This window comes from Helianthus annuus, chromosome 15, assembly GCF_002127325.2.
Source record: "Helianthus annuus cultivar XRQ/B chromosome 15, HanXRQr2.0-SUNRISE, whole genome shotgun sequence".
In the NCBI taxonomy this organism is placed as follows: domain Eukaryota; kingdom Viridiplantae; phylum Streptophyta; class Magnoliopsida; order Asterales; family Asteraceae; genus Helianthus; species Helianthus annuus.
The window spans coordinates 2,304,447-2,326,100 of record NC_035447.2 but is presented as its reverse complement, the minus strand read 5'-3'; the positions used below and the strand labels follow the sequence as shown (position 1 = coordinate 2,326,100).

The 21,654-nt window shown below is 36.6% G+C and overlaps 2 long non-coding RNA genes across 2 annotated transcripts; both read left to right on the top strand.

Moving 5' to 3' along the window:
- Positions 1–747: 747 nt before the first annotated feature.
- LOC110913111 lies at positions 748–3,365 on the top strand. The gene is made up of 4 exons (XR_002578375.2): positions 748–1,106; positions 1,618–1,685; positions 2,211–2,302; positions 3,268–3,365. It is a non-coding gene; the product is annotated as an uncharacterized LOC110913111 (long non-coding RNA).
- Positions 3,366–6,358: 2,993 nt separating this feature from the next.
- LOC110913112 lies at positions 6,359–9,079 on the top strand. Its single transcript, XR_002578376.2, has 4 exons — positions 6,359–6,717; positions 7,229–7,296; positions 7,822–7,913; positions 8,896–9,079. It is a non-coding gene; the product is annotated as an uncharacterized LOC110913112 (long non-coding RNA).
- Positions 9,080–21,654: the final 12,575 nt, after the last annotated feature.

Here is a 21,654-nt window from a genome sequence, read left to right as displayed (position 1 = left end):
GGTTAAGTGTTGAATCAGTAAGAGTTCTGAACCATTAAGAGCCAGTATAATGTTTAATCGTTCAGAGGCAAACGTTTGACCAATTCATATTAGAGGTCTTAACCATTCAGACTCAGTATAATGTTTAACCATTCAAAGGCAAAGGTCTGAACCATTCAGACATCTGCTCGCGAAACAAACAGTCTGAACCATTAAGTGTTGAACTAGTAAGAGGTCTGAACCATTAAGAGTCTCATTAAGAGATAAACAAACAACTCTTAAGACCATGTGTAGTGGGGCGTTTTTTTAAAAAAAATAAAAAAAAAACGCCCAAAAAACGCCCATTTACCATTACATAGGGCGTTATTTAAAAAAAAAAAGAATTCAAAAAAAGCCCCATTGGCGTGGTTTTAAAAACGCCATGCACAATACTCCTTGTCCAATCATCTTTCAGCCACTTTCTCCTTATCCAATAAGATTTTTTCTTAATTTTTTTTATTTTATTTAATGCCCCAATAATGCCCAATAATGTCCCATCCCCACTACATCCATTTTAGAAAACGCCCAATAATGCCCCTTTGCTGCCTGGACCGCCACATGTGTAACACCCCGAAAACGGGTTTGGTAATCAAACCCCGTTAGCACTAAAAGACGGGTAAAATACCGTTAGCGGTGAAACTTATCCGGTAAATATTAGGATTTTAAATAATTAATCCTAATATTAGATAAGAAGTGAATAAATGCTTTTGACAATAAAGTTATGAAAGGCCCGAGTTAACGGGACTTAAAATATAACGGGTTATAACTTCCCGAACCTATTAAGTTAACTAGGGATAATTAACCTAGTTATTAGTATGAGGCTAAGTGATAAATAGTGAGTTGTAGCTTCAAATGATCAAAATAAAACATGGGGGACTAGGGTTGCCTAGTGAAGAAACTTGTTTTAATTAAATCAAGAAATAAAACACAACACACACTAAGAGTGTGTGTGTGTGTGCGTACGACCAGGAGGGGCTCCAAGGAGCCAAGCCCTAGCTTGATCAATACCTTCAAATTGGAGGATCAATTCAAGACCAAATCAATGCATGAACGCGTATAAACGATCACCGAGTCAAGAGGATCGAAAGGTATGTCAAATTTTGTAATTTGGTGATACCTTGAGATTTTGATGAACAATCAAAATCGAAAATCTGGAATGAATATTGATGTATATAAGTGTTATTATGATGAAATCTTCGTTAGAAACAAACCCTAGTTGAAAACTTGACGAATTGAGGCCCAAACTAGGGATTTGATAATTACCCTATCATGTGTTAAATGGGTTTTGTAGAAATATGATGAACACTCGAATTAGGGTGCTAAATGGATGAACCTTGATGTTGTGATGCTAGTTCTAGGTGTAGTTCATGTACACTAGACATAGGGGCATGATTTTGATACTAAAACTTGATTAAAATGATGAACATGATTAGAGAAAATATGCTTGTAAATCTCGCCTACAAGGTGTTTGTTAAAATGCCTGAATGAATGTTGAAAAGAGGATTTTATGAAAAGAATGCGTAATTGGCTAATTTGACTAATTACGTGAAATATGGGCTAAAACGGATTATAATAATAGTTTGACACTCTACAAGCTAGGTGGAGGCTTGGGAAAGAAGCGGTCAAACGAATCAAGCACGAGAAGAAAAAGCGTATTCGGGTGCGAGGTAAGTATGGCTTACACTAGTCATGTATTTTAGAATATCCTCTTATCGTATTAGTTACGAATAAGATAAATACATAATTGCGGTATGATGTTCCGGCGTGTAGACGCACGGAACAAGTTGGACAAGCATGACAAGAAACCATGTTGATGGTTTAGAAAAGACTTAAAATCAGTAATTCGATTATTTTATGATAAAGGGAAAATGAAACGTTGGAATGGTTGCCTTATAGGGTAAACCAAAACAAACAATAAGGGTAAAACGGTAAAATTGGTCACGCGTTGACCATAACTATTGATTTTGAATGGCACCGTATGACGTAAGCTATGATAGGCTAAGAAGCGTTAGGGAACGATCAATAGGTGAAATGACCGCACGATGTAAACCGGAGCGAGTCGTATAGATGAGTTGGTAATAAATGCCATCTCGTCAACCTAACCGGTCACTTAGACCAAACGGGTCAAAAGGTGAAGATATCACCTCTTGACAATAACGACTAATGATTATTGTCGAGTTATATTATTTCAGGAGTAAATGTGAAATGGGTATTAGCAACGCCATGGATTAGCGGTTATAAAAGCAAGGTATTAAAAACGGGTTGATATATTGACCCGCGCCAGGTATGTGAAACAGAGTAACCCTCATTTAAAATATGTGGTTCAACGAGTGCTAATAGAAGTCAAAATAAGCATTTGGTTACTTGATAAGTAAACCAAATGTTTAATATAGTGAACATTGCGTTGGGAAGCTTAATGACTTTTCAAACAAAATCATAAGTTAAAAGAGGGATTTCGGGTCGAATATACTTCCAAAAGCCCTTCATCGTAAATTGATTGGCTAAACGGACTAAAACGCCCTTATAAGCTAAATTGGACAAGCTACCTTTAAAGGTAGTTTTGAAACGAGTTTTACGATCAACTAAGTAATTGAAATAAGTATTAAGTCGCAAAAGATGTAAACCTTTGGTCAAATGACTCTATACAAGTCTTTGTCGTAAATTTAGTAATCCGGCGAGAAAAACTCGGATTATTTAGATTTCCCCCTTAAGTCCACCACAAATAAGTTTGTGGTGGAAGATCACTTGATAAGAAATGTTGTATGATAATGCTAGAAATGAATGAGAGCGTTTCATGATCAAAATATGCATAAACACCCTTAACGGGTCAAAATATGCATAGGAGCGTAAATGGGTTTAAGATACGTAAGGAACCCGCGACTTAAACCTAATATGATAGGAATTATTGAAATTATGATTACCATGAGAATAAGGATCAAACAAACATGTTTCGTTTGATAAAAACATGAATGGGTCAAAATTGCGGCAAATTGGAAAAGCTGGATGCAGAGTCCACCGTAAATTACGGTGCCACCGTAATTTACGGTGGAGATGAAAGTCTTACGGTAGCCCCCTACTGGTTTACGGTAGGGGCATGTAAAACCAGTGGCCACCGTAAATTACGGTGCCACCGTAATTTACGGTGGAGGTCAGGTTGAAATTGTTATTTTGTTATCAATTGTTTCTCGAACCCGTTTAGACACGTTTAAAACCCTGTATGACTAAGCATTTCATGTTTATGAAATGTAGGTACACTATGGGATGCCGGAAGACGATCAAACTGAAGAACCGAACACCATAAAGACTCATGCTTCCGCACTTTGCCTCGTTGTAAATTTTAACGACGAACCCAATCACATTCATAGATTAGCTTATGAATTGTAAAAGTTTTAATTTACTCGGAATTGTCTAAGGATTCATAACACTAAATACATGTCGGTTTTCGTAATTTATACGAAAACCTTTAAAATAATAACTAGAGTGTTACAAGTTAGTAATCAGAGCTCATGGTTAAAGAGTAGGGTGTGTTCGGTTCGAGGCTTGATCGCAAATCCGGTAAGCGTATGTATGTTAATCGTTTAGCGTATTAAAGTGTTGTAAACAACACATAGGGTTATCGTGAAATACACGTTACCCCAAATTAAATGATAGAAATGGTTAACAACATTTCGTGCGTTGACACATATAGTACAAAAGCCTTGTACTATGATACGGGCATTTAGTAAAGTTGACATTACTAACTTTGTGAATGTCTTGATTGAAGGACACTTACATTTAAAGATGGCAAAGGTTAAACAAATGCAAGATGTAATAGAGGAGCAGTCCGAGGCATGACAAGAGGAACATGCCCATCAAGAACTAAATCGCGTAACGACCGCGAACAAGGCTAATGGCAAGAGAAGCCCGTTAGGGCAAGCATTATCAGGTGCACGTTTTAAATCATTGCATAAATAGTAATATGCAACAGATATGTAGAAATTGAAAGTTGCATATGTAGATTGAAAACTTGGAAAGACCTGAATAGAAAACCTATCCGGGATATTGTTTCCAAGAAAAACAGATAGAGGTATTACTTACATAGGGCGTGATGTGAAAACTGTAAAAAGGTCATGCGTGTCATGTGTTAATCGCTTACTCTGGCCAAGTAAGTAGCGGCATATGATACCATGAACTTCTTATGGCGGACACGTTTACATCCGATGTAGTAAGGGCAGGGTGAATGGGACTAATTGAAAAGTACCCAAATGAATCAGATAAGCAAAATATTTGATAATAATGTAAACGCACAACCAAGTGACGGGGGCGTATTACATTAGGATAATGAGCCCGGGTGAAGGGAAAACATCAAGCATGTAAAACGATTTAGACAAATATTGGGAGGGAGTGATACTTACACTCGAACCCGGAGAATGTAAACATGTAAGATGAGTTAGATATGCATTGGGAGGGGGTGTACTTACACTCGAACCCGGAAAATGCAAATATGTTCCTTAACGGGTCATTTTTGTAAAACGTCGAACTCAAAGATAAAGTCAGAATATAAAAACCGAAGCGAGGTCTTAATGCATACCGGGAGGGTTGCAATAATAACAATTTCGGTAAAACACCCGGTGGATGGGTAAGAATTAAACACATGCGTAAACCAAGAGATGTGAACGCGGGTTGAAAGATCAAAGTAACGTGGATTACGAGTTATGACTATAAAATCTCGTATATAGAAATTGTGAGTAAATATGTTCAACTATTCGAAGTCGAATGGGTCGAATAAAGAATAAAGTTGATTGTTTATAAGTGATGGATTTCACATTAATAGGTCAAACATGTTGAATACAATATAACGCCGAATGGCACAAATGAGCACTAGCCAGATAAAGGTAGTGTTAACTGCAAGAGAATAATGAGCCCGGCAATGGGACATAATCAAACACGAATATATGTAAACTGGATAATGGTGAGCATCAGATAAACCGACGCGTAAATGACGTGAGAAATCATAAAGTCGGAAAATGTGCCCGAAAAGAAACGAATGTAACCTTAGACTACGGTCAAGGTCAAAGATAATATCAAAACGATAATAAATGATGTTAAACAAAAACATGGTGCCTTAACGCCGTATGCGTATATAAATGTATACACATTTGAAGGAAGACTCGAATAAAGGATGATCTACGGAATCATCATAACCTACGAGATATTAATTAGAGCAAAAGGTCTACGGGGCCAAAACGACCCACGGGTCATGATTAGAAAGAGGTTATAAGGACTTCGCCTTAAAGAGGTGAATGTCTAATCAAAAATAGCCCACAAGGCTAAGTGATAAACCTACGGGTTAGATGGAATAAAGCAAGGAAATCAGTTAAGAATCCCCGCATAAAAACTAAGACTGTAAAGGATTAAATTACGGACTGTCAATATCCCGGTATGGATGATTGACACAAGATAAAGAAAAGATCCTAAAACTAAAACTTCGGTTTTAGTAAGAAATAATGTTCTTACAAACATAAATTCTGATAGGAATTTAAATAGTAAGCATGAAAGATACAAGTCTTGACACTGATGGGCGCAAGATGATATATTCGAAAGGTGATATTCTCAAAAATGAAAGGTTGATATAAATCAAACATGATGTAACACAATCACGGTCAAGAAATGTAATGAGAAGTAGAATCACAATATGACCAAGCAAGCGGTAAAAAAAAAGAAACTGGACAAATAAGTCTAGATAGTGAGACCAGTTAAGGTCAACAATTCAAGTCAAGAAATTTGGTTTGCTCGAAAACAGTGGGATCGGTATAGCTGAACCGAATAGATAAATTTTGAAAACAAAAGAATTTGTTGCTAAAAGTGAAATATTTCACTAAAGACCTTTAAACGGGTCAAAGTAACGGATTCACAAAGAATTTGATAGGATATGAAAGCGAGGAATATCGCTAAGTTAATTAAACCAGTGGAAATAACGAGATTACGTTATTTTCAGTCGCATTATGTCATGTAAGATACATGGATGATTTATAACCAAAAGAGTATTACCATACTTTTCTGGTAATACTAGCAATCGGTTAAGATATGAGAAATGCTTAATTGATTATCGAGAGCAAATACATGGAGTTGAACTCGATAAATTAAGTAAGAACCGGTTTCGAGGACGAAACCACTTTAAGGGGGGTAGACTTGTAACACCCCGAAAACGGGTTTGGTAATCAAACCCCGTTAGCACTAAAAGACGGGTAAAATACCGTTAGCGGTGAAACTTATCCGGTAAATATTAGGATTTTAAATAATTAATCCTAATATTAGATAAGAAGTGAATAAATGCTTTTGACAATAAAGTTATGAAAGGCCCGAGTTAACGGGACTTAAAATATAACGGGTTATAACTTCCCGAACCTATTAAGTTAACTAGGGATAATTAACCTAGTTATTAGTATGAGGCTAAGTGATAAATAGTGAGTTGTAGCTTCAAATGATCAAAATAAAACATGGGGGACTAGGGTTGCCTAGTGAAGAAACTTGTTTTAATTAAATCAAGAAATAAAACACAACACACACTAAGAGTGTGTGTGTGTGTGCGTACGACCAGGAGGGGCTCCAAGGAGCCAAGCCCTAGCTTGATCAATACCTTCAAATTGGAGGATCAATTCAAGACCAAATCAATGCATGAACGCGTATAAACGATCACCGAGTCAAGAGGATCGAAAGGTATGTCAAATTTTGTAATTTGGTGATACCTTGAGATTTTGATGAACAATCAAAATCGAAAATCTGGAATGAATATTGATGTATATAAGTGTTATTATGATGAAATCTTCGTTAGAAACAAACCCTAGTTGAAAACTTGACGAATTGAGGCCCAAACTAGGGATTTGATAATTACCCTATCATGTGTTAAATGGGTTTTGTAGAAATATGATGAACACTCGAATTAGGGTGCTAAATGGATGAACCTTGATGTTGTGATGCTAGTTCTAGGTGTAGTTCATGTACACTAGACATAGAGGCATGATTTTGATACTAAAACTTGATTAAAATGATGAACATGATTAGAGAAAATATGCTTGTAAATCTCGCCTACAAGGTGTTTGTTAAAATGTCTGAATGAATGTTGAAAAGAGGATTTTATGAAAAGAATGCGTAATTGGCTAATTTGACTAATTACGTGAAATATGGGCTAAAACGGATTATAATAATAGTTTGACACTCTACAAGCTAGGTGGAGGCTTGGGAAAGAAGCGGTCAAACGAATCAAGCACGAGAAGAAAAAGCGTATTCGGGTGCGAGGTAAGTATGGCTTACACTAGTCATGTATTTTAGAATATCCTCTTATCGTATTAGTTACGAATAAGATAAATACATAATTGCGGTATGATGTTCCGGCGTGTAGACGCACGGAACAAGTTGGACAAGCATGACAAGAAACCATGTTGATGGTTTAGAAAAGACTTAAAATCAGTAATTCGATTATTTTATGATAAAGGGAAAATGAAACGTTGGAATGGTTGCCTTATAGGGTAAACCAAAACAAACAATAAGGGTAAAACGGTAAAATTGGTCACGCGTTGACCATAACTATTGATTTTGAATGGCACCGTATGACGTAAGCTATGATAGGCTAAGAAGCGTTAGGGAACGATCAATAGGTGAAATGACCGCACGATGTAAACCGGAGCGAGTCGTATAGATGAGTTGGTAATAAATGCCATCTCGTCAACCTAACCGGTCACTTAGACCAAACGGGTCAAAAGGTGAAGATATCACCTCTTGACAATAACGACTAATGATTATTGTCGAGTTATATTATTTCAGGAGTAAATGTGAAATGGGTATTAGCAACGCCATGGATTAGCGGTTATAAAAGCAAGGTATTAAAAACGGGTTGATATATTGACCCGCGCCAGGTATGTGAAACAGAGTAACCCTCATTTAAAATATGTGGTTCAACGAGTGCTAATAGAAGTCAAAATAAACATTTGGTTACTTGATAAGTAAACCAAATGTTTAATATAGTGAACATTGCGTTGGGAAGCTTAATGACTTTTCAAACAAAATCATAAGTTAAAAGAGGGATTTCGGGTCGAATATACTTCCAAAAGCCCTTCATCGTAAATGATTGGCTAAACGGACTAAAACGCCCTTATAAGCTAAATTGGACAAGCTACCTTTAAAGGTAGTTTTGAAACGAGTTTTACGATCAACTAAGTAATTGAAATAAGTATTAAGTCGCAAAAGATGTAAACCTTTGGTCAAATGACTCTATACAAGTCTTTGTCGTAAATTTAGTAATCCGACGAGAAAAACTCGGATTATTTAGATTTCCCCCTTAAGTCCACCACAAATAAGTTTGTGGTGGAAGATCACTTGATAAGAAATGTTGTATGATAATGCTAGAAATGAATGAGAGCGTTTCATGATCAAAATATGCATAAACACCCTTAACGGGTCAAAATATGCATAGGAGCGTAAATGGGTTTAAGATACGTAAGGAACCCGCGACTTAAACCTAATATGATAGGAATTATTGAAATTATGATTACCATGAGAATAAGGATCAAACAAACATGTTTCGTTTGATAAAAACATGAATGGGTCAAAATTGCGGCAAATTGGAAACGCTGGATGCAGAGTCCACCGTAAATTACGGTGCCACCGTAAATTACGGTGCCACCGTAATTTACGGTGGAGATGAAAGTCTTACGGTAGCCCCCTACTGGTTTACGGTAGGGGCATGTAAAACCAGTGGCCACCGTAAATTACGGTGCCACCGTAATTTACGGTGGAGGTCAGGTTGAAATTGTTATTTTGTTATCAATTGTTTCTCGAACCCGTTTAGACACGTTTAAAACCCTGTATGACTAAGCATTTCATGTTTATGAAATGTAGGTACACTATGGGATGCCGGAAGACGATCAAACTGAAGAACCGAACACCATAAAGACTCATGCTTCCGCACTTTGCCTCGTTGTAAATTTTAACGACGAACCCAATCACGTTCATAGATTAGCTTATGAATTGTAAAAGTTTTAATTTACTCGGAATTGTCTAAGGATTCATAACACTAAATACATGTCGGTTTTCGTAATTTATACGAAAACCTTTAAAATAATAACTAGAGTGTTACAACATGGCGTAAAATGCCCTAGGGTGGAGGCATTATTTTCCTCTTCCACTACACATGGTCTAAGTCTTTTATGATTTACTAATAATGGCACCTACTAATATGTAAAAAACCCTACTAATAATGGCACCTAGATATAGCAGATTGACTATTAACGTCTGTTTGGTATGGGGTAATGGAATGAACGAAGGAATGAAATGGACGAGGTAATGGAATGGACGAGAGAATGCAATGGATCATTACCATTCCATGTCTTGTTTGGTTACCATGTGTGAATGGAATGAATTATTATTGTGTATTGTTCGGTAGGCAAGAAAAACAGAGTAATAAAATAAGCGGTGAGTGGTGGTGGTCGGTGGTAGTAATTGTGGGTGGTTATAGGTGGTGGTGGTGGTGGTGGCGGCGAGTGGCGGTGCGGCGGTGACGACGAGTGGTGGTGGTGGCAAGGTGGTCGTTGGTGGTGGGTGGCAACAGAGGTGGCGGTGGGTGGCGGCGGCAACGGCGGTTGGTGGTAACGGTAGTGGTGACGTCGACGATGGTGGTGGGCGGCGGCGGTGAGTGGCGTTGGCGGTTGGTCGCGGTTGTGGGTGATAACGGTGGCAAGTGGGTGGCGGCGGCGACGGTGGCTGTCGGGGTGAGGTGGTGGCGGGTGGCGGCGATGGCGTCGGTGGTGGGTGGTGGTGGGTTTTGGCGAAGGCGGTGGATTGTGGTGTTGTTGATGAATGGTATAAAAGGGGATGGAATGGAAAAAAAACATGTGGGGTGGAAGGAATGATTTTGAGGGAATGGAATGCCTTTTGGAATGGGTGATTCCATTCCATTGACCAACCAAACACCATTTTCTTTATTCCCTCGTAATCACCCATTCAGCGGCGGAACTAGAACATTAACTCAGGGGTATCCTAAATTTTTTTTTCACCGTGCAATCGTAAAATATTAAACAAAACGACAATAAATAAATAAATAAAGTAAAACGAATACCTAATAGATTTGTTCTCCTCTTTTTTCATAGCTTGAAATCGTTCCATCACATCGTCGTCTTTTACTTCACGTAAAAGATCCTTTTCGACCACACAAACCATAGCATTGTTCAAAAATTCTGGGCCCATTCGATTGCGTAAATCCGTCTTGACAAGCTTCAATTTCGAAAAACATCTTTCAACGGTTGCGGTTGCAACCGGTAAAAGCAAAGCAAGCTTCACTACCCGATAAACTGAATGAAAAGAACTATGCGTTCCCGTTTCAACCATAACAAGCGCAAGATCATTTATTCCATTCAAGTTTGCAAATTTATCACCATCGTTTATAGTGTGACGTAATGGGCAATTGGGATTTGAGATTATTATTTTCAATTGATTGGTATCCTCGTAGTTGTGCCATGCCGTGCATTAAAACTTCAAGGCAATTGGGCAATTATTTACCATCTTTTATTATTTTGGGCTAACATATTGAGCAACTGGGCTTATTATTTACAATCTTCAAATGATTTAGGTTAACATATTGGACAATTGGGATTTGGGCTTATTATTTTCAATTGATTTAGACTTACAGACTACTTTTAGGGGTGTCCTCGTAGTTGTTCAGGGGTATCCTTGGTATAAAAACCGAAAAAAAATAAAATTTTACATTACTGATAAAAAGTTAAGCCGTAGCCCGTGCTACGACTCAGACAACATAAGTTCCGCCCCTGCACCCATTCCATTCCACCTCTTATTCCTTCATACCAAACACTACCTTAATGTTAACATGAACCATATGATGTTGCCATTTCCTTTATAACAGTCTGCACAAAACATATCTCATACACCTCCATATTTTTTTATACCTATCAAGTTAAATTTTGCTCATAAACTGAATTATAGTTGCTGCATAACATAGTTTACTGAGTAATAATGTTAGGTGAACATATGTATAATATTTAGTGATCTGATCACCCGCTCGTTGAGCATATAAAGAAATACAACTAACACAAATATTATAACATAAATGAAGTAATATAAATTTCTTATGCGAGGGGGCATAAATTACACATTTTATTTTATTTGATGATCTGATCCCTCACTTTTGAGTATATAAAGAAATACCACTAAGACAAATACTATTAGATAACTCTAATCAATTTAAATCTTTTTTTCACGGCATTAAAACGTTCTAACCCTTAAAGCTTGAAATTTAATACTCCATTATTTTAATCTAACGACCAATTACCTCGTTCTCTTCAATTCGTTCTTACGGATAAAAAAACATAGCTAAACTCTCTGCTCTTGCGTGGTCTTCGTGACAGAATTTTAGTTTCTCAAATTATCTATTATAATGGAGTATAAGGAAAACCCGAAATGAAGTAGTGTTTTAAACAAGGTTGTGATGCGGGCCCAAGTGTGGAGAAGCAGACCATTTTGTATTTGGAGGCCCAAGATCGTGTAACAAAAGGGACTTCACTAAAATGGCTCTAACTTGGGCTACGGGGGTCCGTTTTGGGCGTGCGACCAGGCGAAACGAACGTGGGAACGAGCTCCATCTTGCTGCAAGCAGCCTATGGCGGTTTGGGTCATCGTCCGGGCCAAAAAAACACTTATTTCTATTAGTTATTTGCATTTTTATGTTTTTTGAACTATTTTGCGCATTTTGTATTCGAGCTTGTGTTTGGCCCGTTGTCTTTTTTAGGCCCATTTCGAATTTCTGTTATTATTTATATGTTGCTCTAGTAATATGAAAAAAGCAGACTTGAATTTTGACATAATCAAATTTTTCACTTCAAATTCTGTGCCTTTTGGGTGGAATCTTGGGGGTTGGGGAAGAACACACAAGTATTCTTTGAATCAACGTGTTTGATCTTTGTTTCCGTATCACGCGCTACATCAGGTTGTATCGATGCATGCTAAACCTCTTCGAAGACATAGAGATCCTAAGCTATCTTTGGGTCCGAAATAGAGCAAAGATGTCATCACTAGAGTGAGCCATTGGTATTGTTTTCAGTTCATGAATATGTTATGTTTTTTCTTATTGTGTTTTTTGGTGTTTCCTTGGTGTATGCTTGTGATAGCTCCTGGCTAGCATGTTTTTTATGGTTAGAGTGAATTGCAAGTTTTGTCCTTTATCTTTAGGCCATTTTGCAAGTTTTGTCCTTTATGTTTAAATTTGACGAGTTTTGTCCTTTATGTTTAAAAATCAAGCACGTTTTACCCTTTGGGCCTTAAAAATCAAGCACGTTTTGTCCTTTATGTTTAAAAATCAAGCACGTTTTGTCCTTTATGTTTAAAAAATCAAGCACGTTTTGTCCTTAAAAATCAAGCACGTTTTGCCCCAAAGGGTAAAACGTGCTTGATTTTCAAACATAAAGGACAAAACTCGTCAAATTTAAACATAAAGGACAAAACTTGCAAAATGGCCTAAAGATAAAGGACAAAACTTGCAATTCACTCTTATGGTTATATTTTCAATGCCTTCCAAAAAAAAAAAAAAAAAAAAAAAAAAACAGTGGGTAATAATTAAAGAATGACTGTTTTTATTAAGAATATTATATTATTGGGTTATAATTGAAGAATGATTGAGGTGTTATAAATGATTCTAGTCAAACATGATAGAATGGAACCAAACTGTATTCGAAGTATTTGTGTGGGGTGTATCTTGTTTGTCTTAGGGTGTAAGGGGTGTACTCGGTGAAGGGGTGCGGTGATAGGGTTTATCGCACGGGCTCATCGTCGCCGTCCTCTATAGGTGCACGATGATTGTTGACGATCGATGAGTAGTCCTCGTATGTGTATATGTTTGTTTTTTGATCGTTGAAGGGTTTAAACGGTTATATAGCCATTAGAAATGTAGGATTTACTATGATATAATGTGAGTGGAAAAGAGAGTTGCATAAAAACAAATAAAAAAAAGTGTTGGTTAATTGAATAAATATAAAGTATAAGGAAAGTGGTGTATAAACATGGACGATATTAAATTGAGTGTGAACGCTTCTTTGGGGTTGGTAGGTGACTAGATGCTAATATCTGATGAATGGAAAGTTCAAAATAACAAATTACTTGATTGATATTGTTTATTCATTCAATATAATATTCTTCTATTTAAGTTTTAGAGTAAACTGTTATTTTGGTTCCTGTGGTTTGACCAGTTTTGTCACTTTAGTCCAAATCTCAAACTTATTATATTTGGATTCCTGTGGTTTGCATTTTGTTGCCATTTTAGTCTAAAATCCAAAAACCCTCATTTTTTACTGTTGAAAGCTGTCTATTTTGTCCTTTAGTGCAGGGGCATTTTGGTCATTTTTTAAATTGAAAACTGATTATTTTTTTTAGCTCTCTCTCTCTCTATTATTAAAGATTATCAGCTCTCTCTATCTCTCTCTTATTACCCAGATTAATTAATGAAATATGCTATCTCTCTCTCTCTTCTCTCTCTCTCTATAGCACCACCACCACCGCTACGGCGCCACCTCCTCCCTCTTTCTCTCTAGAAAGAAACTCAGCAGTACACTGATTTACGGAAGGAACTCCGATGACGGATCTGAGATTTGGGGAAGAAAGACAGTGGTGGCGTACAGTCGCTTACTAGAGACGGCGGCGCTGCTACCGCCTTTGGAGAGAGAGAGGGTTAGGGAGAGAGGGAGTTAGTGAGAGAGAGATGAGGAATTCCGGCGACTGGATCTGCTGACGGCGGCGGATGGTGGAGACGATGGTGGTGGTGGATCTTAATGGTTGTGGCGGTGTTAAGCAGCAGGGGGCGACGAGGCTGATGTGGTGGTTACGGCGGTAGTGGTGGCCTGCCCGGTGGTGGAGGTGTTCGTTGGTGGTGGTGGGTTTCGGGTGTTGGTGGGTGTTGATCTGTGATTTTGTGATGGATGATGATATGTGAACCCAGTCCTTTTATTCACCACGAGGCTGTGATGATTTCACCTAATCCGAGTCAAAATTGGGTCAACATTTGAGATTTTCCGCAGCTTGGCGTGGCAGAATCGAAGGAGGGCAAGTGCGCTTGCAACCTCTGTTTGCAGCCATGGCGGTTTTGATTTGTTGTTGGAGCCTCGTTTCTTTTTACAAATCGGTTTTTGTTTTGATTTGTTGTTGTCTGTATTTTGATTTTTGTGATGGTTTCTGGTTTTGTTCTGGGTTCTTGATTTTCTGGCTTTTCTGGGTTTTGTTGATGATGTTCTTGAAGATACAGATCTGAGCCTCGTTTCTTTTTACAAATCGGTTTTTGTTTTGATTTGTTGTTGTCTGTATTTTGATTTTTGTGATGGTTTCTGGTTTTGTTCTGGGTTCTTGATTTTCTTGAAGATGATGTTCTTGATTTTCTGGATTTTCTGGGTTTGATGATGAGTTTGATGATGTTCTTGAAGATGATGTTATTAATTATTGAAATGTTATAATAAATTAACATGGACCAAAATGCCCATGTACTAAAGGACAAAATAGACAGCTTTCAACAGTAAAAAAGGGGGGGTTTTGGATTTTGGACTAAAATGACAACAAAATGCAAACCACAGGGACGCAGATGTAATAAGTTTGGGATTTGGACTAAAGTGGCAAAACTGGCCAAACCACAGGGACCAAAATGACAGTTTTTACTCTAAGTTTTATATTTTCAAATATAAATATAGTAGTTGCTTTCGATATGTGAACAAGTATTTAAATATTTTTGTCTTTGCCAATGGACCACTAATCCATAGGTCATCACCATTTTGTTTAAAGCGAAAATCTATATCAAATCTAAATAAGTTGAAAGATTAGTTATTTATGATATTAGAAAATATAATAACTTGAAAATGAAATCTAGGGGGGTAGTTGCACGGACCTCCCATCCGCCGGAGTATTGCAACTCCGCAAGCTAGCTTAGCCCCATAGCTGCCTGGCGGTGATTACCCACGGTGAAGAGCCCCAACACCCCATAAGGGCATTGCCGGGAATCGAACTGGTGACCTCAAGAAGGGTCTGGGTGAGGCTGACCAACTGGGCTACCCCAGAAGGTTGAAAATGAAATCTAAATAATACATATTTTTATTCTGTTATCAAATTTAAATAAACTAGAATTACGACCCGCCGCAATGCGGCGGGGATTCTTGAGTTATAACTAAGTCGATTTAGGACGCACACGTTATGTTGAACCTGTCAAATGGGAAAAAATAGACGATGTAAAAACGTTCACCCACACACGCACGTTGCGTCGTGTTAACTCGCAAAATTTAGAACGAAACGTAAAAACGTTAAACCAAAGACGCACGTTGCGATGTGTTAAGTCACAAAATTTAGAACGAAGCATAAAGCGAAAAATTTGTAGAAAATGAAAACTATAAAGGACCAAAGTTGAAAGTAAAAAAAGTTGTGAGGATAGATTTGCAAAAGATAAAAAGTTTTGTGTTAAAAGTAAAAAACAAATAATTTTGGGTTAAAAGTAATTTATGAAATACTTTTGGGTGAATAGTAAAAAATCAATTTTTTTTTTTTTTTTTTTTTTTTTTGTAAAACCCCAAAGCGAAGGTTACAACAACCATATGCATAATCAATTTTTTTTTTTTGGAAAACACCCAAAGCCAAGATTACAACACATAACTAAAAAAAATCAAAGCGGTTAAATCGCAAAAGATGGAAACTTTTGAATTAGAAATGAAAAATCAAATTAATGAAAGGGGTTAAATTGTATAAGATGGAAACCTTTGAATTAGAAGTGAAAAATCAAATTAATCAAAGGGGTTAAATTACCAAAGATTAAAACTTTAAACTCAAATTGTCAAAGATTAAAACTTTAGGGTTAAAAGGAAAACAAAGATTAAAACTTTAAACTTAACTTGCCAAAGCTTGAAACTTTAGGGTTAGAAATAAAAAATCCAAATTTTTTTTGAAAAACTCCCCAAACCAAGTGTACAACTACTATATGCATAAAGTAGTTGGTTATTAATAAGGTTTTAATTCTGATTGTAGAAGCATAATATATTCTTGATTAGAAAATATAATAACTTGAAAATGAAATCTAAATAATACATATTTTTATTCTATTATCAAATTTAAATAAATTCTGATTGTAGAAGCATAATATATTCTTCAAAATGGATAATTTTTTTGTATTATTATAACTGTTATGGAAGAATACATTTTGGAAGTCACAATCGCATTTCAACCGCTTGTTAAATTGTCAATGACATCCTGTATGTCATTCCATTTTATAAATACAATTATATATTAACTAGTCTTATAATTTGTTAAATTGTCAAAGACATCCTGTATGTTATTTCATTTTATAAATACAATCATATAAACTAGTCTTAAAAGGTTTGCTTATAAATAATACACATTTGTCACTATTTTAATACTTTGGGCGAGTAAAATCATGCAAGTTGTTTAAAGTATAAGAAAATAGAGATTAGTCATTTTTTGATACATACAAGTGTGTTCATGTTAATTGTTAGATAAGAATTTACGTGTACAATAATTAAAAAGACACAAGTTTCATGTGCTTACGTTATGTTCACATATTATTATTTTATTACAGCTATTTTAAAATGAATAAACATAAGAGTAGATACATGAATACTTTTTTTTTTAACATTGATTTTCTTTTTTAGTGACCTAATGTCACACTGCTTAATCGGCGGCTCTAGCCAAGTTATCTTTTTTCGTCCCGAAAAAATTATTTGCCATGAAATCACAATCAAACAATTGGCATTTAATATATTCAATTATTTTATTAAAATAAATTTAACCACACGTTAACCAAGATTGTGAATATACAATCCACTTAAACCCAACCGCCGGTTTCGAAGCCCTTATTTTCGATCTATTAAGTTCAGGTAATTTATAGTTGTCTATGGATCCCACACTCAAAAGACTACGACTCCACCTATTCCCGTTTCAAGCTTATGAGATTAAAAGATTTATAATCTACCGCCTTATATAAAAAACTCTTATATTATTCCGATTAAACTTTATGATGGATGAATGGATGATATTGTGAGCTTACATGCTTTTGTATACGATCCGTTCAGCGGACATACGCCACACGAGTCACCATCCCCATGGTTAATGCCATAAACTTCACGTTTTTTTTTCTTTTTTTTTACATGTGCTCAGATGAATGGATGAAATATTTTTTTTGGCGCCACACTGTTTCGGATTTGCTTTCACAAAAAGAAACAGGTGTGCCAATTTAATCGGAAAAACTTATAAGTTTTTTACTTATGACGTACCTCTTATACTTTCCACAGTTTCAATTTTGTCACAGCTCCTAAGGCGAGAACCCACAAGACTCCTAATTTAAGGTATATTATATCGATCCTAAGAAACCTTTCAACTGGCTGGGCCTACCCACATATCCTAAGTTAGACGTGTAATCGACCGTTCATTATCTCTTATATATAATAATTAAATGCCAACGATCCAATTATACCTATCATCTTCCATTTATTGCAAAAATTTTCTCGAAACATTTTATATTTTTTCAATTTTTTTTTGATTTTTTTTAATTTTTGATTTTTTTTTTACGACACGACACTAAGATACAACTAAACGCTAGTTTCCCCTCCCCACACTTAAATCCTTCATTGTCCTCAATGGAGCGAGAAACTATAGACTCAACTAAAAACATAAATAAAACACAAAGATAAATGGAATAGACTCCCCTGATTTGACGCGGTTGAATCTTCTGAGCCTTGTTCCACCGCAACCGTATAGCATTTCATTCGCGGCTGCACTCATCATGGGTCGCTTGTCTTGAACTAATTCGAATCACTTTCGTCCAAATGGAGAATGAGTATGGATAAAAGCTATCGACACCTGCAAAAATAAATCTCACAAGCTCCCAAAACTGGTTAAACGGTTAGTAACAAAGAGATACAAGTGAAAACAGGTTCAACGAGCAACCAAACCTCCTCCGACTTCCCCACACTTGTCCGGTTCGTACATAAAAACAAAAACAGATAGATTAAAACAAAACCTGGGTTGCCTCCCAGTCAGCGCTAAGTTTTTGTTAAGGTCTTCAGCCGGACCGTACCTATCAAATCATGGTGGGCGTGTAGGGTGTTTGCAATCTCTCATTTTCATCAACCTATTCATCCACAATTTCGAAACACCATCCAGCTTGTTCAACAACCAGCAACTATTCAACTCACACTTTTCTTCTTCTCCGTCTATCTTGTGTGCCTCCTTCCTTTTCTTTCTCCTACTCCTCCTTGATTTCTTCTTCTTTTTCTTAACCTCTACCAACCTGTCAATCACAAAACATTCTTTCTCGTCCATACGACTCTTCTTTTCAGAAGGTTCACACTCGTTAGCAATAGGTTTGGTTGAGTTTGAAAATACTTTTAAAATCGACTTTTGATCCCCAAACCTAAACCTGACCGTTCCCTCAATACAATGAATAACAGCATGAGCAGTAGCTAGGAACGGTCTACCCAATATAACGGTTGGTTGGCTATTTTTAACACAATCAAGTACCAAGAAATCGACAGGATAATAAAATTCACCAACTTTCACAATCACATCCTTTACAATCCCCCGAGGACACGTAAGAGTTTGATCAGCCAACACCACTATAGTTTCAACTTTTTGCAATGGCCCAAAATCATACTGATCATATAAACTCCCGGTAATATACTTACACAGGCTCCAAGATCCAACAAAGCCCTATCCAATTTAAAATCACCTATTTGTATTGAAATAATAGGTGCTCCTGGATCTTGGAGTTTCGGGGGACTGTCGTAAGGGTCATGCAAAAACCTAATTAAACTAAGTAGATAGCGTAAGTAGGGTACCGTATCCACGGGGAATATGTGGTTAGTGTTTAGCTAAATTATTTAATTAACTACTACTAATCTAGAATCGGGGGGTTTTGATTAATTTGAAAGAAGAAACTAAAAAAAACTAATTACGAGAAAAGATATCAGATTTATAAAACGTAACTTCCTCCAAACTTCAGGTTCTAGGTTTCACAAAACTCAGTTTACTCACTTAATTGGCCATCACATAGACATGATGTTGGAAAGTTGGTTAATTTAATATGATAATCAAAAATAGGTCTTTGTCATCAGATCGTTTATAATTTGATTCACCCTATTTACTAGCGCGAGTCAACCTACTCTATGTCACCCAACAAGTTACTAGGTTTTGTCATCAACCGAACAAGTTGTAAAGTAAGAACTCAAAACACATGCAAATAGTTCAAAGAAACCAACACATCAATGTATTCATACAACGTTGTCAAAGTCAAAAATACATCCAAACCTGAGTATAAACTTAGAAACGTAAAAACCTAACTGAACCGTCCGCCTGGAGGAAGCCACGAGAGAGTCTAGCCGCTCATGATGTTCTTCACCGCATCAGTTGTCATCTCGAATTGGTTGGACAGCATAGAGTAGCTTCAAAGATATGAAAATAATACTGAAATTCGTCCCTATTTGTGACTCTCGTATCACGACTGCCGATGATGATTTTTCTTAAAAGTTATGTCGTCTGCTGTATATATCTCGATTTTCAATTGACTTGCCTCTTGTTATTCCCAATCACAACCACAAACCACAAAGGCTTGAAGCCCTTTACGTGTTGCACCGATACGGCCCATCTATGCCCCTTAATTAACTAAATTTGAGAGCCCATACAAATCCATAAAGATTCCTCCTCTTTGTCGTTTCCTACATCCTACAGGTACACAAATAATAGATTAAAACTATTTCAAAACCCATTTAGATGCATTCATGATGTTTCTGTTTATGACCCTACGACACTCATAGCTTTTTTCATCACACATTAATTAGTTAATCAATAAATTAATAGTAGAAATAATTAACTCAACTCAACTCAAATGCATTTATATATTATATCATGTTAATGTTAATTACTCATTTTACTATCCATTTTCCCAAAACCGACAACCTATAAGAATCATTTAACTTAATATCTTTTGTAATTGTATTGATGCATTTTTCTTATGATTAATACCAACTAAAGTGTATCTAAAATGCACCGATCACCAAGTCAGTTCAGACTTACGTTGTCTTAACCGGGCTCGCGTTAGGTTGGCCAGACTTAGTTACGGCGTTCCCCCAGAAACCATACTGCCTCTACACAAGTTGTCTCGCTGAAGTAACAGCCATATAAAAACCGAGGTGAGGCTCAGGATCGAACCCCACTCGATGGGTTTGTCACCATCACTGCCATATCACTGAGCTACAGCTCAATGATAGATACATGAATACTTGAGTCGTGTATGTCAATAGGAACATGAAAATAGATAAATGAAACTATATGAGAGCTTCATCAACCCTTGTATTCACAGAAACACAATGCTTTCGTGCAGAAGCGTTACAAAACTTTTAAAGACCTTAAGCGAACTACGAAAACTATGAAATAGAGGCCTTTTTTAAAAATTATCATTTTCAATATATTTAGTAACAAAACATTCCTCCTTTACCTAGCCTTCTATCTAGGATTTTTTTCCTAAACAACTTTATCTCGGCTCCTTTAATAAAAAAATCGTTTAGTTCTGCTTTTATTTGGGCATAATACATATACCATATATAAAACTTACTAAAAATTAGAGGTCCTTGTTTTTTGGTGGCCCTAGGCCCGTGCCTAAGGTGGAAAGCCTAACGAGTCGGCAATGTTTTCGTGACTGTGGGGAACGTTGAACTGGGCCGCCTAACCAGCAATGATCGTCCAACTTAAACGTCGTTAGCGTTATTAATAATTTTGAAAATCAGATATATAAAAATTACTTTATCTTGTATATTGGATTTGCAATATTAAAAAATATGTAGGCTAAAGTAGTAAATTAGAATTTGATTAAAAAACACAATAAATTTTGGAAATCCGGTTTAGCTAGTCGGCGCCATAACCTACGTCCTACATGGAGAAGATTTAAGAGTACTTAATTCGCATTTGAAGAGCCCCATGCAAACTGACTTAGAACAACGAAATGGCAAGTCGGTGAGGCACTGATGAACTAGGTGACTATTTTCGATTCGATAGATAAATGGGTTTGGGCCAATGGTGGCTCCGTCGAGTTTGTGGTGAAAGAACTTAGGAGGGAAATGAAAGATGCAAAGGAGGGCCAACAGTTCCTAGTACACAAATGGAATAATTGGACACCGATAAAATCAACACCCATTAAAAATCAATTGTTTCATTTGGACGACAATTGACAACCGTATTTCGCCTAAAAATGGTTACAAAACAGAGGAGTTAATTTTCTAACACCCCCCCCCCCCCCCCCCCAAATGTGTTAATTACGGGTGTAGAGCAAGAAGAGGCAAATCACTTGCTTGTTTCGTGAGACTTTGCTCTTAAGGTCTAGAATCACATTTTTAATTGGTGTAGGTTATCTAACTTCTCACGTACAACCCCTTTTAAAGAAATATTTGATAAGGGTGAGTCAGTGCAACTCCCGAAAGCAAACAAAAAGGCGATACATGCAATCTTGCTATGCAAATCTTGGTTCATCTGGCGTGCACGAAACTATAAACTATTCAACAACATGTTTCTATCGGTCCAGATAAAGTCCAATTCGTTCTTATGGATAAAAAAACATAGCTAAAC